Genomic DNA, 22,030 nt, shown 5'->3' with positions numbered 1-22,030 from the left:
CTTTTCTTTACCTTTCAAACTAGGACCTTTGTTATTTGCTAGTGGGGACTTTCTTCTACAGAATTTTGCAATATGTCCAATCTTGTTACAAGCATAACAAGTCACATTGTTCTTTTGAATAGCTTTCCCATATCCTATGTTGGTATGTGTTCTGCATTGATTAGATGAGTGTCCAAATCTTCCACAAACATAACATCTTACATTCATTCTGTAATTTTCTAAATTATGACCAACTTTATTGCATTTAGAACATTGACCACTGGGTGTATTAGTGTTCTGATAATTTCTCGATCTACATTGATTTTCTCTATGACCATACTTGTTACAATTAAAGCATTTCCCATTAAATTTGTAAGCATTAGGTTGTCTTACCGGTTTTCTATGATCATGATTGTTTGCAGTACCGGAGCTTTCACCAATTTCAAAGCCAAGTCCATTTGTATCACCATTAGGTTTCTGATTCTGTAGCATGTCACCATGTTCTTCTGAACTTTTCTTGAATTTCTCCTTGTGTTGATTTGCAGCAGTCAGTTCATTCTCCAAGATGCCTTTCTGTCTCATGAGTTCAGTTTTGTCATTTTGTGTATGCATCAGATCTGTCTTCAACATATCATTTTCATGATTAAGTCTTGTGTTTTCATTTCCAGCATCATTTAGTCTTCTAACCAAGTCTTCTTCATTCTTCTTCATGTCTTCAATTTCTTTACAAAACCTCATAGTCATGTCTTGCATCTCATTCTTTGTTGTACTAATTTCTTGTCTTAGCTTGTTTACCAAATCATTTAGAGTTTCCTTTTCATCTTCATCATTCTGCATCTTTTCATAAAGTTCTCTCCTCTTGTTCCTTGCAATAGTAAAATTCTCTTGAAGTGCTTGAATGATATCCTGAGTAACCTTCAGATCATCTTCAAGTTTGATATTCTTCACCTTTTCTCCATGATAGTCTGAAAGATCTGTTTCCAATTTCTTTCTCAAGTTTTCCATCTCTACTAGTGTCAAGATCTTCCTCAAGTTGTTAGGCTTTTGAAAAAGGAGGACAGGACTCATATACCAATTGTTAGGATTCCCAAAGATACTGAGAGGGGGGGGGTGAATTAGTATCTAACCGGTAATAGGAATTTCTTAACTTATAACATGAAAAACATCTTAAGATTGTGTACCAGTAAAGCAGAAATAATGCAGCAAATAAGAACAAGAACCACAACATGAAAAGAACACCATAACACAAAGTTTTAACGAGGACACCCGGTGTGGGAAAAACCTCAGTGGGATTTGTGACCCATAATATTCGCTTATTGGCCAATAAGGGAATATTACTCTTACAATAGGGGCCTGCACATGCAGGAAGGCCAAGTGCCTAGAGCTCATTGCTCAATTACAAAGGAAGTCACATTGACTTACAAAAATGGATTAAACTAATCCAATGTCTTGTACTACTTCATATTAGCATTTGCTATGCCAGATTCAGTACCGGTTTAAGCTCTTCTACATACATAAACCCTTATCCATTAATTTGCATATTAGGTCTGCTACCTTTATATCATATTTCCAATCATACCTTTACTTTTTTTTTTATTATGATATACAATGATCTCATACATATATGAGTCATATTACAATCTGCCATGTCGGCTTACAAAAGATTTTACAATTAATTACAAAATATATTAACACAAAAATGTTGTCGGCCAGGGTGTCGGTATTCTTCTTTTTTGGTGTTCTGTGTACTGGTGTAGAGTCTGTCTGCCGGTATCACATGATTGCAAGGTTGCCATCAATGACAATACCTTCAATCACTTTTAATTTCTCATTGGACTATGTATTTTCAAACACTAAATGGGATGGAAGAGAAATGACGATGAACAATATCAATGATCCAACAATAAAGTATGCTTCTATGGTGACCAGTTACCAAATCTATTACACTAGGAGGATGAACAACATCCATGTAGCTGCTATTCACACTGCCCACCAAATGATAAAAGAGGATGTTACTATGACTTGTTGGAGGCATTGAGGAGTCAAGTTATGCTAAACCTGGAATCCATCAAGAAGGATAAGAGGTTAAGGTTCAAATTTCATCAATAAATTCTTGGTTTATTCTTTTATTTTCAGAATTATTTCCCTGGTATTGGTGATATCCAATGGATAGATGGCACTCCAACATTGGTGCAAATGAAGAATACCATAAGAATGTTTGGTAATGGTTTTGACAAGATTGCATGGGGATATTTCAAAGACTTTAAGAAGAAAATGCATGCAAGGGAAAGGATACCAGTAGAGGTTGTCAACCGGTATGAAAATACAATTTGCTTTATGGTTGATACAAATACTTTCATGATGGAGGCAATTGTGCCCCAAACTACATGGGTTATGCCCATGAGATATGAAGTGGAAAAAGATCTTCTGATTGCATATGTTGATCATTTGCTTGCCCAATCGGTAGATACAACAACAAAACATTTTGGCACTTACAAGGAGAAATCTTGTCAAGTGCACTCTAAACTTCAAAGACCGTTAATAGCAAAGAAAGTTAGAAAGAAAGTTGAAGCATTTGCAGAGAAAGAAAGATTCACAAAGGAAGCCATTGCAGAAGAAAGAGAAAAGAATGCTTCTCAATAGGCCAGAACATCAAGTGCACCAATCGGTACCCCCACTGGTGTAAAGACAGGAGTTGAAAAGGAGAAAGTTGAAGAGAAAGAAAAACCAATAGTTGTTAAGAAGGAGAAACTAGTTGCAACAAAGAAGGAGAAACTGTCAAAGATTTAGTTCTGGAGAAAAGGAAAGATTGTTGAACCACCTACTACATCAGTTAAGACTAGTAAAAGAAAAAAGAAACAAGCACAAAAACCGGTAGATGCTGATGAAGAAGAGACTGAGTCTGAAGGAGAAAATAAATCCCTAAGGGCCAGTGGAAAAAGTTCAAAGGGTGTTGGTACTCCAACTATGAAATCTCCAAAGAAACTGGTAATCAAGCTCACACCTCTTGAAAATTTAATAATAAATATTAAAGAGTATGATGTATTGACTAGTGTGAAGAAACTCTTTGATAAGTTTAGTAAAGATGAACAAAGGTAGATAGAAGATGTAGCTGTTTATATGATGAATAAATATAGAAATGCCCTAATTGAATTGTAAGGGAAAATTCCAAATTCATTATATAATATAATTGGTTCTAGATGGCAGGCAACTATTAGACAAGACAAAGAATTTATTGAATATTTTCTGAAAAACTTGCAACCTTAAGCTACTAAGAAAGAGCTAGATGAAACTTTTGCTAAGGCAAAGTCATCTTTTAGGTCAAAGAAAAGGTTGACAAGAATGTTAATTGGCGAGACCCAATTAGTCCATGAGGAGACTGAACAAATTTTAAAAAAGGTACCGGGTCTAATTCTAGATGAAGAGGAAGAAGTTAAGGAAGATGAACCAGAGAGGTTTGAGGCTAAAGATCTTCCGAAAGGTGTTAAAATAACCGATTTTAAGCCTAATGGTATTGTGTTGGATGATCAACTGGTGAACACACAAACCGAACCTAAGATTATCCCTGATGATGATGATATTGGTAATATTGATGATGCTGATGCTACTGACAATGTAAATGTATAGGATGTTGATGCTCAAATGTCTGAGCAACATGAATAGGAACAGGGACAGGAAGAAAAGAAAGATGAGGAGCAATCAGTAGTTACTCAAACTATTGATACACATCCCCCACCAGTACAGGAAACTAAAAATGAAAAGGAAGAGGAGAAAACTGAAGACAAAGAGAAAATAGAGGAGAAGAAGTCATACAAGACTGAACCTAAAGTGACACCTTTGTCACTTGATTCTAAAAACAAAATTGTAGATGAAGATGAGGATGATGCTATAGGCATCAAAGGACCCCTAGACATGGACAATTTGAGCTCAACTGAGTTGATGGAGATCACAACTGCTATGCAATCTCGTGCCAAGAAGAAGAGGATGAAAGAATAACAGAAGGAGGTAGAGACAATAAGAAATGCTCTTGAGATTTTGACAAGTCTCCTACCAGAGACTAATACTGATAATTTTTCCACTCTTATTGACAAGATTGGTCAACTTGTTTTTGATGCCGAAGAATAGATGAAATCTTTTGAGGATGCAACTTATATTAGTGTTGAGATGGATTACGAGAAGAAAAGAACTGAGCAATTAATGACTAAAATTGATAAAGGGAAAGTTGCTCTTACTATCAATAAGGACTATTTGAAAGAAGGACTTGAAACTAGAGGTAAAATACTCTCTACTATTTTTAAATTTTCATTGTTTTGTGTTGATTTGAAGAAGACGAAGGAGGAAGCTGAGCAAGAACTTGAATTTCTTAGTGAGCCATTCAAGCCCCTTAATGACTCTACTATCAATTATGGAAGATCGGTTGTAGAACTTTAGCATAAGCTGAAATCTTATAAAATTGAATAGGTTAAGAGGATCAGATCACTGTAGGAATTACAAACACAGTTGATACCGAAGGTGGAAATATTACAAAGAGCTTATAAAGAGTCTGAAGCTATTCTTGCTACACCAAAGATGAACACACTAGATGGTATGGAGGAGTTTGTTGGACACATGAGGACACATGTGGATATAACTGACACTATATTGGAGACCTGGCATAATGATCTGACACAGTTAAAATCACATTTCAGTGACACTTTTCTAAAATTGCATTGTAAAAACATTTTGAACTCCTACATCTATAAATGCTATGCAATTTTGATGCAATTTTGGTGTAAATGTTTTTATCTTTCACATGTTTACTTATTTGTTTGGCATTGTTGTCAAAGGGGGAGTAATAGTTGAAGAGTCAGTCAAAATTTTGTATGTAAAAGTAAAGGGAGAATTAGAAGAGAGTCAAATTTATGTAATAGCATGCAAGTGCTAAGGGGGAGTATATGTCATGAAGTCAATTTTTGTTTTGCACACTTAGTTGACAATTTTTTTTTCCTAAGTGTTTCCATCAATGTCAAAGGGGGAGAATGTTGGCATTTGACTGAACAGGTAAATGATTGATTGGTGAATGTGATGAAGAGCTTGAGATTCATGTTTGATGACTAAGTCTTGTGTCGTCATTGATGGCAATGATGTTTTTGTAGTCATTTAAGTCTTGGAAGCCAACCGATAGGGTATAACCTGTAGAGATGTGTTACCGCGCCATTTTTCCCTCGTAATAGGGACAAATTCCTTATTAAAATTCCTTTTGGAGTCCTAGTCTTTCTTGTAATACCTTGGTTCAAGCCCTTAGTTCATTTGTAAATCGTCTTTCAATAAAAAATGCAAAGTTTTAGTAATTGGTTGAACTCCATGAACACTTTGAACCATCTTGAACTGGGTTCAACAGGTTTATTTAGGTTCCACAGGTTCCTAGGTGTTTAGGGAATTTTTCATACTAACATTTTCTTTAAGTGTTTTGCAGCGGCTCTTTAAAGGTTTCTTGTTTGGTAATGTGGTACATCATCTCTCTCTGGGCGTTGAACTCATTGAAGTGAGTTCAAAAGGTTCAAACATGTTCAACATGTTCAACATAGCACAAATGGTCAACAACTTGGCATAATTAATATTCTTCGCAAAGATTTTCCCTGAGCGCAGTATACACCTTGAACTACTTGAACCCCAATGAAGTCTGTTCAGGATGTTCATATGTGTTCAAAGTTGATGGGTCCTGCAGGTTAAATGATTTGATGGTGCATTGATTGCCAAATATGAGGAAGGTGAACCATATCTTAATTGATGTCAATTGTTGGCTTTTCGAGGTAAGTAATCATTTCAAGAACTGGCAGTTACTTCAAAAACACCGCCATGCATTTAATGCATGCGTGTGATGTCCAATCCACAAATTTAACACACTCAAACTGAGAATTGGAATTATTGCACTTAATAGTTCAATATCATTGCCCTCGCTATAAGGTATGAAGGATTAATTCTCTAAAAAAATTTGTTCCTTGCTGCTGCGGTGTTATTTTTCCTGGATAGAACTATTAATCACTGGTAGTCATCTGGCTGCTCAACTGTGAAGGTGAGTCCCTTTCTCATTCTCTCCAGTAATTTTTCCTTGTATTTCTTCTCTCATAGTAGGGTTGTTGCAACAAAATAAGGCTTATCACTTTGCATTATGAAGTCCACACTGCACTTGTTCGGGAATGTTTCTAGCCTAGCATGTATAGAGCCCATAGTTAGCAATACCGACCTTAAAGGGGAAAATATTGAAGTTCTAAAAGAAAGGGTATTGAAGGGAATTGATGGTTCTTTTGGTGTGGAGATTTTAAGTAGCGGTCTCATAGAGGTAGCAACTTTTCCCCCAACTATCCCATGCCCAGAATTGGTTAGGGAATGTATTTCTAGGTATGATCTAGTCTCTGAGACCATTAGAAGAGATTATGGTGAAACCCTTCTTGCTATAAACTGTGAAGTAATTTCCTATGTCTTCAAGATACCTGATTACTAGTTCTCCAATTTTTCCCCTGCTCAGTCAATCACCGAGTTCAACGTGGATAGAACTGGACACCGAAATAATGTAGCAAAATACTGGTTGAAGGTTCCTCAAAGGGGTGGTTCTAGGTTGCCCAAGAATCCCAATAAGAATCACATGCTACCTCACATTCACAATGTCATGCTTTTGTTACATCGAGTTAGAGGCTTTGCAGAAGCCTACAGTTTCAACGACTGGATTATTGCTATGTGCAACTAGTGCTAGAGGGGAAGCAATACCTTGATTGGGCAGAACTGATTGCCGATTCAATGAGGGAGCAACTGAGTATGGCTAAACAATTTAAGCAAAATTTCTTCATGTCATCGTATCTTGTATATTGTTTGGCATGTGTTAAGGATTTAGTTGGAATACCAAGACAACTCATTGAGGAGGATGTTCCTGTGTACGATTTCTACCCCATGCTGCAAAAGGATAATGCCTTGCAGGATTTCAGAAGGGTACACAATGCTTTTCTAGGTGACTTGTGTTATGAATTGAAAAGTATGATAACCAAAAGAATCTCCAAGGATGTGCGGACATTGATAAAGAGGTTTGGTAGTTTCTTTATCCAGTTTTCTCATTTTTGCTATATAAGAATAGGTGGCTTTGAAGAGGAGCCCTTGAAACTCCCTCATTATTGTTCAGATTGCTTTGTTTTAGTGAAGATATGTAGGCAACTGACCTCTATGGTTAAAAAGGTTTAACCCGGGGATAAATGGGAGGGTCATTTTCCCATCCAATTAGGTGTGTTGTCCTGTAGTTCAATGTCAGATGCCTTGAGAATTGGAGCAGATCTCAAGAACTTCAACTTTCCCCTGTATCCCGAAAGAAAAGGTTTTGATAATAAGGGTTTTTCTTGAAGTCTTGGTCTAATGCCATATCTCCCAATGCCACAATTAGAGGACTTCTGGGAAGATTGTAATGATGAACTTGAGGTGTTCAAAAGGGGAAACATGAGGATGGTATTAGAACAAGTTATTTCACTTCAGGTAAAGCTAGACATTAAAGGGCTCGAAGAGGACTATCTAGAACTATTTGAACTTGGATACTTAGCCTGTGCAAAAATTAAGATGCCTTCAATTAATTGGGACAAGGAAGAGGAAGATGATATACAACTAAGAACCAAAGGAGTTTTGGAGAGAACTGCAGCATGGGTTGCTAGGAAGAAAGCAATGAAATTAGGCGTCAAGTCTAATTCTGCGAGAAGTAATAAGGTTCCTTTGCGTTCACCAAAGCATTTTTCTAATAATGCTTCTATGCCTATTCATGTAGGTAAAGATAAAAAGCCGTCTCAGGTTAGACACAAGTCTAATTTAGCTTTGGATTTCTGTACTCCTCGACATACCCAATCACGAAGTGCTACTCAGAGAAGGATGGATCATGCTAAGGATGCAGAGGTGAAGGATACGATTCTTGATACTCAAATATTTGAAGTTGAAGACCTAGATAGCGATGTTGCAAATGCCCTGGACTCCCATACAGTAACCATAGCTATGACACCACCTTCCAAAGCCATCGAAGGAACAACCAATTGCAGTGCAACTCCCAAGTGGTTAACCACTTCGGTAAACAAAAAGCAGAATTTCCTTCTCGTGACTATTTCAATTCAGGAGATAGTCGTGAAATATACTGAGAAAGGGCCCAAGCCAAAAAAGTTCAAAACAACTACTCATATGGATAATGATGAAAGAACTAGAAAATGGGTCGCTAAAATTGCCTCATACAAGCCCAAGGATGAAAACAAGGAGGCTAGTGCAGAGGATTTTGAGATCACTAAGGTAGAGCTGGGAAACATGAGTAGGGACTTAGACAATCATTTGTTCTAGGTATCAGCAAAGAAAATGCTCACCAGATCGGAGAAAGATGCGTGGGAAAAGAGAGCTAAAGTGACACATAAATATTCTTGCCTAGTTCATTGACAACATTGGTTATTTTGGGGCACTCCCTATATCTCATGCTACGGAGAACTTTGACCCAATTTCACCACAAAATAAAAAGTTAATGAGCCAAGTTCAACGGGCCAAAAGTATTGCAGAGGCTGTGGAGAGATGGATTGAAGGAATAGTCAAGGACAGAGAGAAGTATATCACTGACTCCCAAAAGTTATGTGATGAAAAATAGAGCCTCATCACAAAAGTTCAAAATCAGATCTCGCCATGGGTGAAAGAGGAACACAAATGGGAGAACATCTTGTCGATGTTCATGAAAATAGAAGAGTATGGAGTTACCCAATTTCTAACAGAGAATTCAATCAAATTGGTGACAGATGAATGCCAACTCTTTGTGCTGAAGAAGACCATAATGTGGTGGGTGCTTACCTTCAAATCTGTGATCTCTGATGCTAAGACTTTTGTGTATGAACTCCAAGATCTCCAATGCAGTATTGTTAATGACAACAAGGTGGTTAACCTTGACCATGATTGGCAGTTGGGAATTTGTGGGCTGAACACACAGGATGCGATAAAAGTTTTTCGAATATACATGGAGAAAATCAAAGACAAAGGTAATTTCACTCCTAAGGATATAACGTGGGTTGCTCAGATTGAGTCCATGACCTTTATTGCTAATGATCAGTTACCAAAACGTGCTGAAAAGATGATAAAACACCGGTGGAACAAGGAAGTGGCAAAGGCAAAGCTCAATGCGATTAAGGTTCTGAACCAATCTATAATCTAGGAACTCACAACCGCCCATGACACCCAAAAAAGCAGAGAAGATGATGATGATGGGAAAGTGACATAATGCGTTGATCCAGGCTCCATTTTTGTTTATGTAGTTTTCATGTTTATGCAAAGACTTCGGAACATCTGTTCCAAATATATCTTGTTAGTTTCATAACTGTTTTGGGGGAGGTCGAGTTTTCAGGGAGACCTCCCCTGTTCTAAAGACTATAAATTAAAGGAAGATAGATAGAATAAGGGTTAGATTTTGTGAAGAATTTTAGTGTGTTTTTGGTTTTATTTTCCTCTGTTTTGTAAAAATCCTATTTTGTGGAAGGAGGGATCAGACTTTAAAATCTGGAATAGAAAAGGATTTATAGATGTATTATTGTGCCTTTGTCGCATGCAATATATATATATATATATATATATATGAGATCATGTTGTTTTTGGGAGAAGGAAAATCTGTGGGTTTTGAATCTGTGTGATTGCATATCTTTGCATATGTTGATCTAATCAAACAACAGTAATCACCTTTTCTAGTGCGGAAAATCATTATTTTTCTGGTACATCCTTCCTATGAGTTTTGTTTTGTTTTTAAAAAAAATGATTTGTACTTGAAGATAGACTTGGTTTCTCTTATCTATTCTATTCTTATCTGAATTGTTCGAATGGTTTTCTAAACTTTGTTTCAGTTACTTCCATCCCTTTTGTTGAATCAATTGGAAAGTTAATTCTTTTTCTTTGAAATCTGTGTGAAATATTGGCCTCTCATCCAAGAATGAAGTAGGCAGCCTTACATGCTTTTAGGTGAAAAGCATACCAATCAAAACTTAATTAGATTATTCCCCAAATAACTAAGATAGGGAGCTGTACCTATGAAAAATTCAGAGGGAAGTGGTTTATATAACACTTACCCAACTGTTTAGTTAAACACTTGTCTTTAAAAGAAGGTGACAGAGTTTGAAATTGATCATATTTAAGAAAGGCAAAATCCGTTCACTAACAAGATGACAATTTACCAGTGAATCGACAAATAGGTTCTTAATCGGTAAACAAAGACAGTGTTGCATTCATGAAACCAGTACAGGCGATTCATGAAGAGTTGAATGATATAGTTTTACAAGAGTGATGGAGACATGTATTTGGAGCTATGTTCATGACTGTGTTGGCAGATTCAACCGAACAAGCGTGGTTTGATGTACAAAGCAGGCATTTTGATGAACACTTAACCAGTAGTGACAAAGTCACTTAAATCGGTAAAACAACACCGGTTTTGATTTGTTATGTCGGTGGCCGACATAAGTTCGATGTGCAATGTTATTTTGTCTAGATTCATTGAAACTAGGAAATTGATCCAAGGTTGTAGCCGACTAAGTTGATGTCTATAAAAAGTGTGATGAGTTATGAGATAGTAAAAAATGTGTATGTTGATGAGATCGAAGGTGAATAAGGCAAAGTTGATTGTGCAGTGATTAGTGAAGCTCTGTATTGATGTGTTGTTGAAGTTTTGAGGATATTTAACAGATCTTATCAAACACATAGGTGTTATATGAAGATCATTTGAAGTGTTGTTATCCTAACAATTACATCAGCAAAATCCCTTAACCGGGTATGTCCTAACGTGCCTTACATTGTAAATCCCTTATCCAGGTAGCTCTATATCAGAGTGTTAAATCTTCTTATGAGGTTGATCCTAACATTTCAAAGCTCCTAACAAGGCTCATCATTTAAATCCATTAACTGGGTGATTCCTAACAGGGTCTTCTCCCAACAAGGCATATTTGTAAGACCTTAACTAGTCAAGATTTGTATTCTGCAGATAGTGAATCTTGTGGGCATTAACTCCCACTGTGGTTCTTCCCTTTTGGTTTTCTACGTATAAATCTCTTGTGTTATGTGGTATTTTTTTAATTGGGAATTAACTTATGTGGTGATATTCCTCTAATTCACCCCCCCCTCTCACTTGTACACCGATTATCCTTACATTAATTATGTTGAATTGAACACACATTATCTCGAGGCAAATATACCAATGTAAGAAAAATAAATGAGTGCAAAAATATGGGGTAACATAAAGGATCCACAAGATTCACCAACAATAAATAGGTCCAAGCAGTTCTGGAGCCATAAAATGATCCAAATGCTTCACGGTTTAGAAATAAAGAAGATGATCATGTCCTCAAGAAAAATATAGCTCCACAAGAACCAGTGATCTAATGCAAGAAAATATATAAAGAAATGCTAAAACTACAAAACCAAAAACAAACAAAAAAGAAATATTTTTGGTTGATGCAAGATTGCCAAGAACTGGGGATGCTCCTGCATCAGACATCTGGGGTTGTTGAAAAAGTGAGTCCCTCACTTTGCTAGGGTCAAAGGAAAACCAAGGCAGTCCACCTCTACCTAAGAAATCCAAGATGAATCTTCAATTGGTCTATCCTTCTACTTCACAAGATACTCCTTATACTGACTGCACCGGGTACTATGCCCAATCCTACTATCCAAAATGTCTTCAATCTAGTCTAGCTCCTTCTCAGGCAGCTGTTTTCTCTCAGTCTGCAATACTGTCTTTGCTGAATTCTAATTCATGACACAGATATAGATCTGCAATGTTGAATATAGGTGAAATACTCAAACTATCTAGTAGCTCCACTTCATATGCATTTCTGGAACTGAACTTCCTCAAGTTCTTACAAGGTCCAAACTTCCTCATATGCAACTTGTTATAGGTTCCAACTACAAATATTTCTTTTCTCATATATACCATCACTTCATCGCCAACTTCAAATTCCTTATGTCTCCTCTTCTCATTTGCTTTCTCCTTATACTTTTTGTTCATATCCTCCAAATGCTACTTAACCTGAATATGTAAGCTCTTCATATGATCTACAAATTCTTCTACTTCCACAATCCTCTTGTCTTCATTGTTGATATCTCTCAATTCTGATATACCTCTAGGGTGTACTCCCGTAACAATCTCAAAACGTGTTCTTCCGATACTCCTATTTACTGAATTATTGTAGGAAAACTCTGCTTGTACAAGAACGAAATCCCAACTTCCGGTCTTTTCTCTAACTAAGATCTCAACAAATTTCTCAAACTCCGGTTTACTACCTCTGTCTGTCCATCAATTTGTGGGTGAAAAGTAGAACTGAATTTCAAATTTGTCTTCATCTTATTCCAAAGTGTTCTCCAAAAATAACCAACAATCTTAGTGTCTCTACTTGAAATTATGTTCTTAGGTAATCCATGCAATCTCACTACCTCCTTGAAAAATAAGTCAGCTACATGCACTGCATTTGATATCTTTGTAAAATGTATGAAATGAGCCACCTTTGAGAATCTATCCACCACCACAAATATAGAATTATTTCCTCTCTATGTCTTAGGTAATCTAAGTATGAAATCTATGCTTATATCCTCCCAAGGTCTCTCTCATACTATCAAAGGCTTATACAATCCCACATTCTAACTACTACCTTTTGCAATCTGACAAACTCTACAACTTTGCATAAATTTCCTGACATCCTTATGAATATATGGCCAAAAGTAATGTTCACTCACCAATGCTATTGTTTTATCAACACCAAAGTGTCTGACTAATCCTCCACTATGCTTCTCCTTTATGATATTCTCCCTCATAGAACACTTAGGTATACACAACTGAACACCTTTTAATAACATCCCATCTTGAATGAAATAATCCAACCATTTGCTTCTATCTACCATAACCAGTTCTCTACATGCTTTCCAAGGTTCTGCAAAATCCGGGTCATCATCATACAAGGTCTTCAACTCCTCAAATCCTATAACTGTCACTCTCATTTCTGTTAGCAGATTCCTCCTTCTATTCAATGCATCTGCAACTTTGTTTGACTTTCCACTTCTATGCTTCAACACAAAGGTGTAACTCTAAAATAGTTCTACCCATCTCATATGTCTCTAATTCATTTTACTCTGACTATTCAAATACTGCAAAGCTTGATGGTCAGTATACAACACAAATTCCTTAGGAAACATGTAATGTCTCCATTTCTTCAAGGCTTGAACTATGGCATAAAATTCTTGATCATACACTGAATATCTCCTCCTAGCATCATTCAACTTTTCACTGAAATAAGTTATTTTTCTCCCTTCTTGACTTAACACGACTCCAATTGCATTCCCACTTGCATCACAGTCCACTTGAAATACTTTGTTGAAATATGGTAAAGCTAACACAAGTTGTTCAGTGACTTTTTGCTTCAACAATTCAAATTTTTTTTTGCTCCGGTGGTCCACTTGAATTCTTTCCTATCTCCTCTCATTGTCTCAGTCATAGGACTACATACTGAACTAATATTTCTGATAAACTTCTGGTAGAAACTAACCAATCCATGAAATGATCTAACCTCCCTAATGCTTTCTGATTTAGGCCATTCAACAATTGCTCTTACCTTCTCAGTGTCCATCTTCAAACCATATGCAGATATCACAAATTCCAAATAGACTAATTATTCTTTCATGAAACTGCACTTCTTTAGATTTATCAACAACTTCTCTTCTCTCAACCTTTGCAAAACTTGTCTTAAATGCAACAAATGCTCCTCTTTTCTCTTACTAAAAATCAAAATTTCATCCAAATATACAATAACAAACTTACCCAATAATTTCTTCAATACCTCATTCATCAACCTCATGAAAGTACTCGGTGCATTAGTCAACCCAAAAGGCATCACCAACCATTCATACAATCCTTCATTTGTCTTGAATGTTGTCTTCCACTCATCTCCTTCTCTGATTCTGATCTCATGATATCCACTCTTCAGGTCTATCTTTCTGTAGTATTTGGCTCCACTCAAATAATCCATTATGTCATCCATCCTAGGTAAAGGAAATCTTGTACTTCATTGTGATCTTGTTTATTGCTCTAGAATCGATACACATCCTCCATTCTCTATTCCGCTTAGGTGCTAACACTGTTTGTACTGCACAAGGACTCAAACTTTCTTTGATCAAACCTTTCTTCAACAATTCCTGTATTTGACTATTCAACTCTTCATTCTCTACCGATGTCATCTGGTGTGTAGCTTTGTTAGGTAAACTAGCTCCAGGAATCAGGTCCATGTAGTGACTGATACTCCTCATAGGTGGTAATCCATTAGACACATTATTTGAAATGATATCTTCATACTCTATCAGCAATTCTTTTATCTCCTCCAGTTGTTCTTCTTCATCCTCTGAATTCTCAGTCTTCTTAGGAACTAAGGCAAAACATACATTTTCATGTCTCATTCTATCTAAGAATTTCCTCCCATCCACCAAATAGATTCTACCATTCATACAGACTTCAATCTTCAAGGGCTCCTCCAAGGGTAACAAGGTTTGTTTCATCCCATTCAGCATTATAGTGTATATGTTCTTTCTTCCATCATGTATTGCATGTCTATCAAAATTCCAAGGTCTACCCAACAAAATGTGAAAAATATCCATAGGCATAATATCACACAAAACTTCATCATGATAATTCCCAATTTTCAATTTCTCCAAGCATTTCTCACTTACTAAAAACTTATGATCATCCTAAATTCATGCTATCTGATAAGGTTTAGGGTCTTTCAATCTTTCCAAATTCAATTTATTCACCATTTCTTCTAAAAAAAGGTTATCCAAACTACCACTATCAATAACTACCATACAACACTTACTAGATACCTTAAATCTGGTCTTGAACAAATTTTGCCTCTGCAACGGCTCTTCATCCTCTTTGGTACGACACAAAGCTATCCTCATCATCAATAGTTCTCCATCTTTTGGTTTGTTAGCTGATCCGATGGGGCTTTCTTCTACCAATGTTTTTCTCTCAGTGTTCTTCATCTTCTTATATTCGAAAGAACAATGTCCTTCTCCTCCACACTTATAGAAACTACCTCCAAACACTCTCTTATCTTGTCTTTTGTCTTCTTTTCCCAAAACCTCATTCCCATATCCATCAAGTTTTCTTCTTCGGTAGAAATTTTGGTCATCCTTCTGGTATGAACTACCATATTTTCTTACTTCCTTATCCTTGTTCTAATCTATACAGGTTCCTTTTCCTTCAGAATATCCTCCGCCTCCTTGAAATATTCCTTCGGAAAACCTTCCACCTCTATCTCATTGTCTCTGCTCATGTCTTTTGTTCGACTTCTCTTCCGCTTTCAAGGCATATTGATAAGCTTCTTCAAGACTCTACAACTTGTTCAAACTTAGTTCATCTTGTATATTTTGGCATGTTAGACATAATTGATGAAATGAGATGATGGTGGATGACTATACCGGTAGAGGAAGATTGCATGATCAATTATTTGTGTTGTTATTGATGGCAACCTATGTCAACTAATATTTTATGATGGTTATAGATGAACTTTTATGTCTGACTTGTTGGATAAGTAATTTGGTCTACCAGATTTAGAATTTGTAAGTATGACAAGGTTTACCAGTAGGACTGAGAATTAGGACTTCAACCGGTAAAAGAAAAGATTTTGATGGAATCGGTAAATTGATGATGGTTCAAGACTTGTGGTTTGAGACATAAGATTTTATGATGGATTTGTGTATGTGACCAAAACTGCATCCTATGTTGATTACCGAAAGGCATGTTTTGAATTTCTAATGGAGTTGTGTTAAGGTTTTAGTAGGGTTTTAGGACCGGTGATGAATTCACTCAATCGGTAATTATTTCTCTTTTGACAGTGATCTACATCAAGTTCATGTGTTGATGATAACACGACACAAACCACGTGATGAGTTTGAAAGTTGTATTGACGTGATTCAAGGAAGAATTTCTTGGGAATCAGTGAAATGCTTAGTAGAGTGTTTTAAGGATACATATAAGATTTCTGTGATGGGTTACAATCAACCAATGGTTGATATTGCATTGTAATTTGTTGTAATGATCTATATAACGATCTGTGATGATCTCTTATCATTTGAATTGTAAATTCAAGATGTAATTAGGGTTTTTGGTCGACCTAGTTAAGATGGCTATTTAGGGTGACACGACTAATGTTTCAAGTGTCGGTGTCATTAGGAGAATGATTTAAGCCATCCCAGAAAAGATGGAGATCTTTCTAAGTGTTTCAGACTATGAAGCATAACTAGATATGATTTAGCAAGTTGAAAGTGCAAAGTAACAGATCATTTTTCACTGTTATTCTCTAAATATTACAACAGCATAAATCCCTTAACCGGGTAGGTCCTAATAGGTATTTTCCCTCTAAGTCCCTTAACAGGGCATCTCAAAAAAGAGTGTTTAAATCCTCTAACCAAGTTGATCCTAACAAATCATTAAGCTCCTAGTTGGAGTGATAGGCAAATCCCTTAACTGGGTGACTCCTAACAAGGTCTGCTCCTAACCAGACGTATTGTAAGCTCCTAATAGGGATAAGCTCCTAACAGGACATACTCTAAAAGAGTACAAATTATTGTGGCTACCAATCCCCACCATTTTTTTTTTCCCATTTGGGTTTCCACGTCAAAATTCTTGGTGTTCATGTGTGGAAGGTCTTTTCATAGTGTTTATGTTTTCATGCATTATTTCTGATTAGCGGTTATGATAAGTTTACTGTTGTTTATCAGACATATATAAGTGGTTACCGATAATGTTAATGAATTGATAGATGAAGTATTTTGATTTGATAATAAGTCAATATGAGTATGTGTTGATTAGATATCTAGCTTGTAAATATTATGATTAATAAGATTGCATAGTTTGGTAACAAGTGTATGAGATTTACTAAAGGGATAGATTCATTGATTTCAGATCTATTGTAAATGGTTTTTGATTTGAAGTTATAGATTGTATTAATAGTGGTTCACCCCCCCTCTCAGTATTAATCGGATCCTTATAGGATTAACAATTGGTATTAGAGTTGTGGTCCTCTGTGTGTAGAAAAGCTTAATTGCTTGAGGAAAAGATTCTGAGGAAGACAAGATGATGAATAAAGAGGGTCCGAAATTCAACAAGGACAAATATAAGATATAGAAAGACAGAATGAAGATATATCTCAAAGGTCTTGGTACTCAATACTGGAAACATGTTGAAACAACATATTTGGCTCCTACTATTGCTCCCTTGTTACCAGATGAACTTAAAGATTAGTAGGAGAACATGCAAGCCCTTGAAGCTATTGTAAGTACTTTATCTGATTCTGAATATATTGATGTTCAAGGATTAGAAACTGCACATGAGGTTTGGGAAAAATTAGAAACAATTCATGGAGGAGATGAGCATGTACAAAGAGAAAAAGAGGAAAGCTTGAGAGGTATATTTTATGATATGAAAATGCAAGAAGGAGAAAACATTGCACAATATGGTCAGAGAATTAAAGTTGTTGGTAGTATAAAAGGTGTTGGTGGTAAAATTGATGATGATGTGTTGGTGGTAAAATTGATGATGATGTGGTGGTAAGTAAAATTATCAGAACTCTTCAACCTTAGTATGCTATTAGAGTATCAGCAATCCAACAATTGAGATCCATTTCAAAGGATAAGGTAACTGTTGACTCTTTGATTGGTAAGCTTACAACCTTTGAGTTAAATAGTTTTGACAATATTGTGGCTAAATATACTGAATCTGCTTTTAAAGCTTCTTTTACCGGTTCATCTGCTAGAAAAGGAAAGAATGTATGTCAAATTTATGAGTGCAGATCTAGTCATGGTGGTAACCGGGAAAGTGAAGACAATGAAGATCAAGTAATGGAACTTGAAGCACTGCTAGCCAAGAGACTTCCAAGAGGCACTAGTAATTATAAAGGAAAGATACCTTTAAAGTATTTCTCTTGTAGTAAGATTGGTCATATTGTTACTAACTACCCGAACACTGATAAGAAAGATAAGTTCAAGAGATTCAAAGGGAAAGGCAAAAAACACTGTTATGTTGCAGTGGATGAAGGTGTAACCAATGAAGAATATGAAGATGGAGATGACAATGAAGAGATTGTGTTTGTGGCTATAAAGGAGGAATTGTCTGATGAGAAGGCATTGGTTTCTCATGTAGAAAATAGTTTTGAGTGGATTATAGACAGTGGTTGTTCACACCATATGACTGAAGATAAGAGTAAGTTCCTAACTCTCAATGAATTTGATGGAGGTGTTGTTAGATTTGGAAATTATTCTCCCTACATGGTGAAAGGTAAAGGTTCTATTTATTTGAATGGGAAGAATAATACTGATGATGTATTCTGGGTTGATGGTCTGAAATATAATTTGTTAAGTGTTGGACAACTCAATGATAAAGGTTATTTGCTTGAGTTTAATGGTGGAACCTGCAGAATTCTTGGAAGAAATGGTGAACTGATTGCTATCGGAAAATAAACAAGAGGTAACTTATTTCATTTAAATGCTAATTTCAATAGTTGTCTAGTTGCAAAGATGTAAGATAGCTATTTATGGCACAAGATATGTTGTCATATGAATTTTGATAACTTGGTGAAGGTAAGCAAATCTAGTGTTGTGAGAGGATTACCACAAATTGTTAAACTAGATAATGTGATGTGTAAAGACTATCAAATTGGTAAGATGGCCTCTATTTCATTTAAGAGAAAGAAGTGTACATCTAAAAATATTTTGGATTTGGTTCATACTAATCTCTATGGTCCTATGAGAACAAAAAGTTATTTTGGTGATAGATATTTCATGCTTTTTACCAATGACTATTCTAAGATGATATGGGTTACGTTCCCAAAGGAGAAATCTGAAGCCTTTAGTAAATTTAAAGCATTTAAAGATCTAGTTGGGAATGAGACCGGTAAAAACTTGAAATGATTAAGATCTGATCGAGGAGGAGAATTCACATCTGATGAGTTTGTCAAGTATTGTGATGAACATGGTATCAAAAGACAAATGTCTGCTCCAAGGACACCACAACAAAATGGTATAGTAGAAAGGATGAACAAAACAATTATTGATGTTGCTAGAACAATATTATTACAAGGTAATATGCCTAAGATGTTTTGGAGAGAAGCGGTAAGTACTACAGTCTACATATTAAACCAGATACTTGTAAAGAAAGACAACAATAAGACACCTTATGAGCTATGGTATGGTAAAACTCCTTGTGTTAATTATTTCAAAATCTTTGGAAGTCAATGTTTTATTAAAAAGGATAACTACACTGGAAAGTGTTGGAATAAAATGAACCCAAGAACACTGAGAAGGGGGGGTGAATCAGTGTTCTGCTGGTAACACAAGATTTTAACCTTTTATAACATACACATATAAACCAGTACATTAAGAAACATATAACATGAATCAAATAAACTGGCCACATGAATGAATACCATAACACAAAAAATTTATACATGGAAAACCTTAAAGAGGAAAAACCACAGTGGGATTTGTGACCCACAATATCGATTCACTAGCCATATGAAAGATATTACATAGCATAGGGGCCTGCACATGCAGGAAGGCACACTGCTCGACACAAAAGAGTCTCACTGACTACAAGCTTCTACTGAAATAAAATAGTACTAGTGAACTCACAAAATGCATCTGCAATACCAAAAAGAGTTTCAGTTAAAGCTTTGTTCTGTACCTATTCATAAACCCTGAACCTTCTACCGGTATCTCCTCTCCTCCAAGAATTCGTTACAAACTATCTACTGATCATAGCATGATATTATATTCATATACAAAATGACCTTCACACATATCCTTCGTATCACACAGTTCTACTATTATTCTCCTATATCACATACTCAAAATGACCTAATAGACTGACTTATATACCCTTACAAACAATATGCCTTATGTCGACTTACAATACAAAATATATACAATGTTGGCCCAATACAATAATTACAAAATTATTTTACAATAAAACCTTTTGGATCCAGATTGATGTCAACTTCACTGAAATGATGGATGTCGGTGTCGGTGTCGGTGCTGGTGATGAACTTGAATACTCAATGTCGGTATCCGTCGGTGTATGCCTCCAAATGTCAGTATATGCCTTCAATAGAATCTTGTTGCCATCAATGAAAACATATGATTCCAATGAGTGTCAATTGCCAACAATCTCCCACTTTGGCATTGACTGCAACACTCGTGTGAAAAATGAATTCCCTGCCGGTTCAACTGAAAAATGAATTATGTTCCCCTTGAGCTGATTGACCCTATCAGGAATATACTCTACCTATCCTCCCCTTAGGATTACATACATATTTTTCACATACATATACTCCCCCTTTGGCATCAATGCCAAAGACCGGTGAAAGAATTAAAGAATAATTATAGATTACTTTACCAGAGCTTGAAAAATCTGAAAATTTATGGGTAAGCTTTCTCTAGCAACTATACATAGGTATCCCAATTGGTTTTGAATGTTTCAGATATGGATACAAGTCCACTGAGTAAATGTGCTAGTGTTTCTTTCTCAGTGACTGCTTTCGGTGTGCGCTTTGCAAGCATATCCATACATTCTCTCTTATGTACACCAAGTGAATCCAATCTTGGACTCACCAATCTTCAAAGACTCCTTGCTCTTTGAATGATCTTGTCCCTTTCCTTTTCAAAAGAAAAAACTTGGATCTCCAAAATAAAAATGTATCCATCCATGGAAGTTGTAAGTGAAGTTAGTCCATCAAAAGAATTAACAACATTAGCTATCTTTTCATCTAATTCCTTTAACCTTTGATCTACATTAGCTGTAAGAATTTGTATATTACAATAGACCCTGTAGATGTTAGTACATTGTTTCAAATAATTTTCAATGAGTACAAGTTTCTCTTCAACCTTCTTCTCTGTCTCAATAATTTGGTCAAAAGCTACTTTCTTGTCTGAAATCTGCTGCAGTGATTGAAAGTTTTTTAGATATGTGTTTTGTTAATACCTTAAGCTTGTCATAAGGGCTTGCTTCATTTTCAATCATACAATCAAGAATCAATCTATGCAAAACTGTTATTGATTGATCTATTATTCCTTTGTCTGTAGATTCTTCCTTCATTAGCTTTTGTGTAGCCATCATCATTAGCTATGTGGGACTCATCTCTATAATTAATTTCTTCTCAACTTGAGAAGTGTCAATTGCCAAAGGTTTTTCTAGGGAAACTACTATCGGTTGAGTCTCCTTTTCCTTATTTTCCTTATCCTTTGCCAATGAATCTCTTTTCTCCTCCTCTAATGTACCAATGGCTTTGCCACTTGGTGCAGTATCAGTTACTGTCAGTGGAGTATTGTCCACAATATTATCTGTAACCTGTACATTATCTTGCCTAGACTGTACACATGTAGTGTCTGCCGATTTAGTCTGTACACTCTCATTAGTTTTGGGTTTAACTATTGGTTCACTCAATTTGAACTGAACTTTTCAAAATTCCTTTCCCTTTAAATTTGTTCGGAATGGTGGGAGCAATTGCCTTAGCAAATTATTCTTGACAGGTGACAAAATCAGGATTCTTTTGGAAGAATTTGGTCCAACCATCTATAGTCTCATTTACTATCTCATTTACTCTACCCATCATTAGGCCTATTTGTCAGGTTTTGCTGCTAAAGACTATTTTGTTAGCAACATCTATACATCTTTTCATTTCCTCATTATTTATAGAGCCACACATATTCAAAATTTCAACTTCTTTGATTTCTCTATCCCTCCTAATTGCATCTAACTTATTGTACAATGATAAGGGAATTTCCTTCAAAATATCTACCAAAGCCTTCTTATATATGTCTAGATATAACAAAATTACTTCTTCTATTTCATCTTGTTCATTATCTTCTAAATCTTCATAGAATTTTGACACATTTTTCAACATTCCATCTTTAGTTATCTCATCAATTAACTCAACACAAGTTATTTTACTAGATTTAGTTGCTTCGTCACTCTTTTTCTTCTTGTTGGGAGTTGTAGGAGCAGATGGAG

The sequence above is a fragment of the Cryptomeria japonica genome, chromosome 5, assembly GCF_030272615.1.
Source record: "Cryptomeria japonica chromosome 5, Sugi_1.0, whole genome shotgun sequence".
Taxonomy (NCBI): Eukaryota; Viridiplantae; Streptophyta; class Pinopsida; order Cupressales; family Cupressaceae; genus Cryptomeria; species Cryptomeria japonica.
This window is presented reverse-complemented; position numbering follows the sequence as displayed.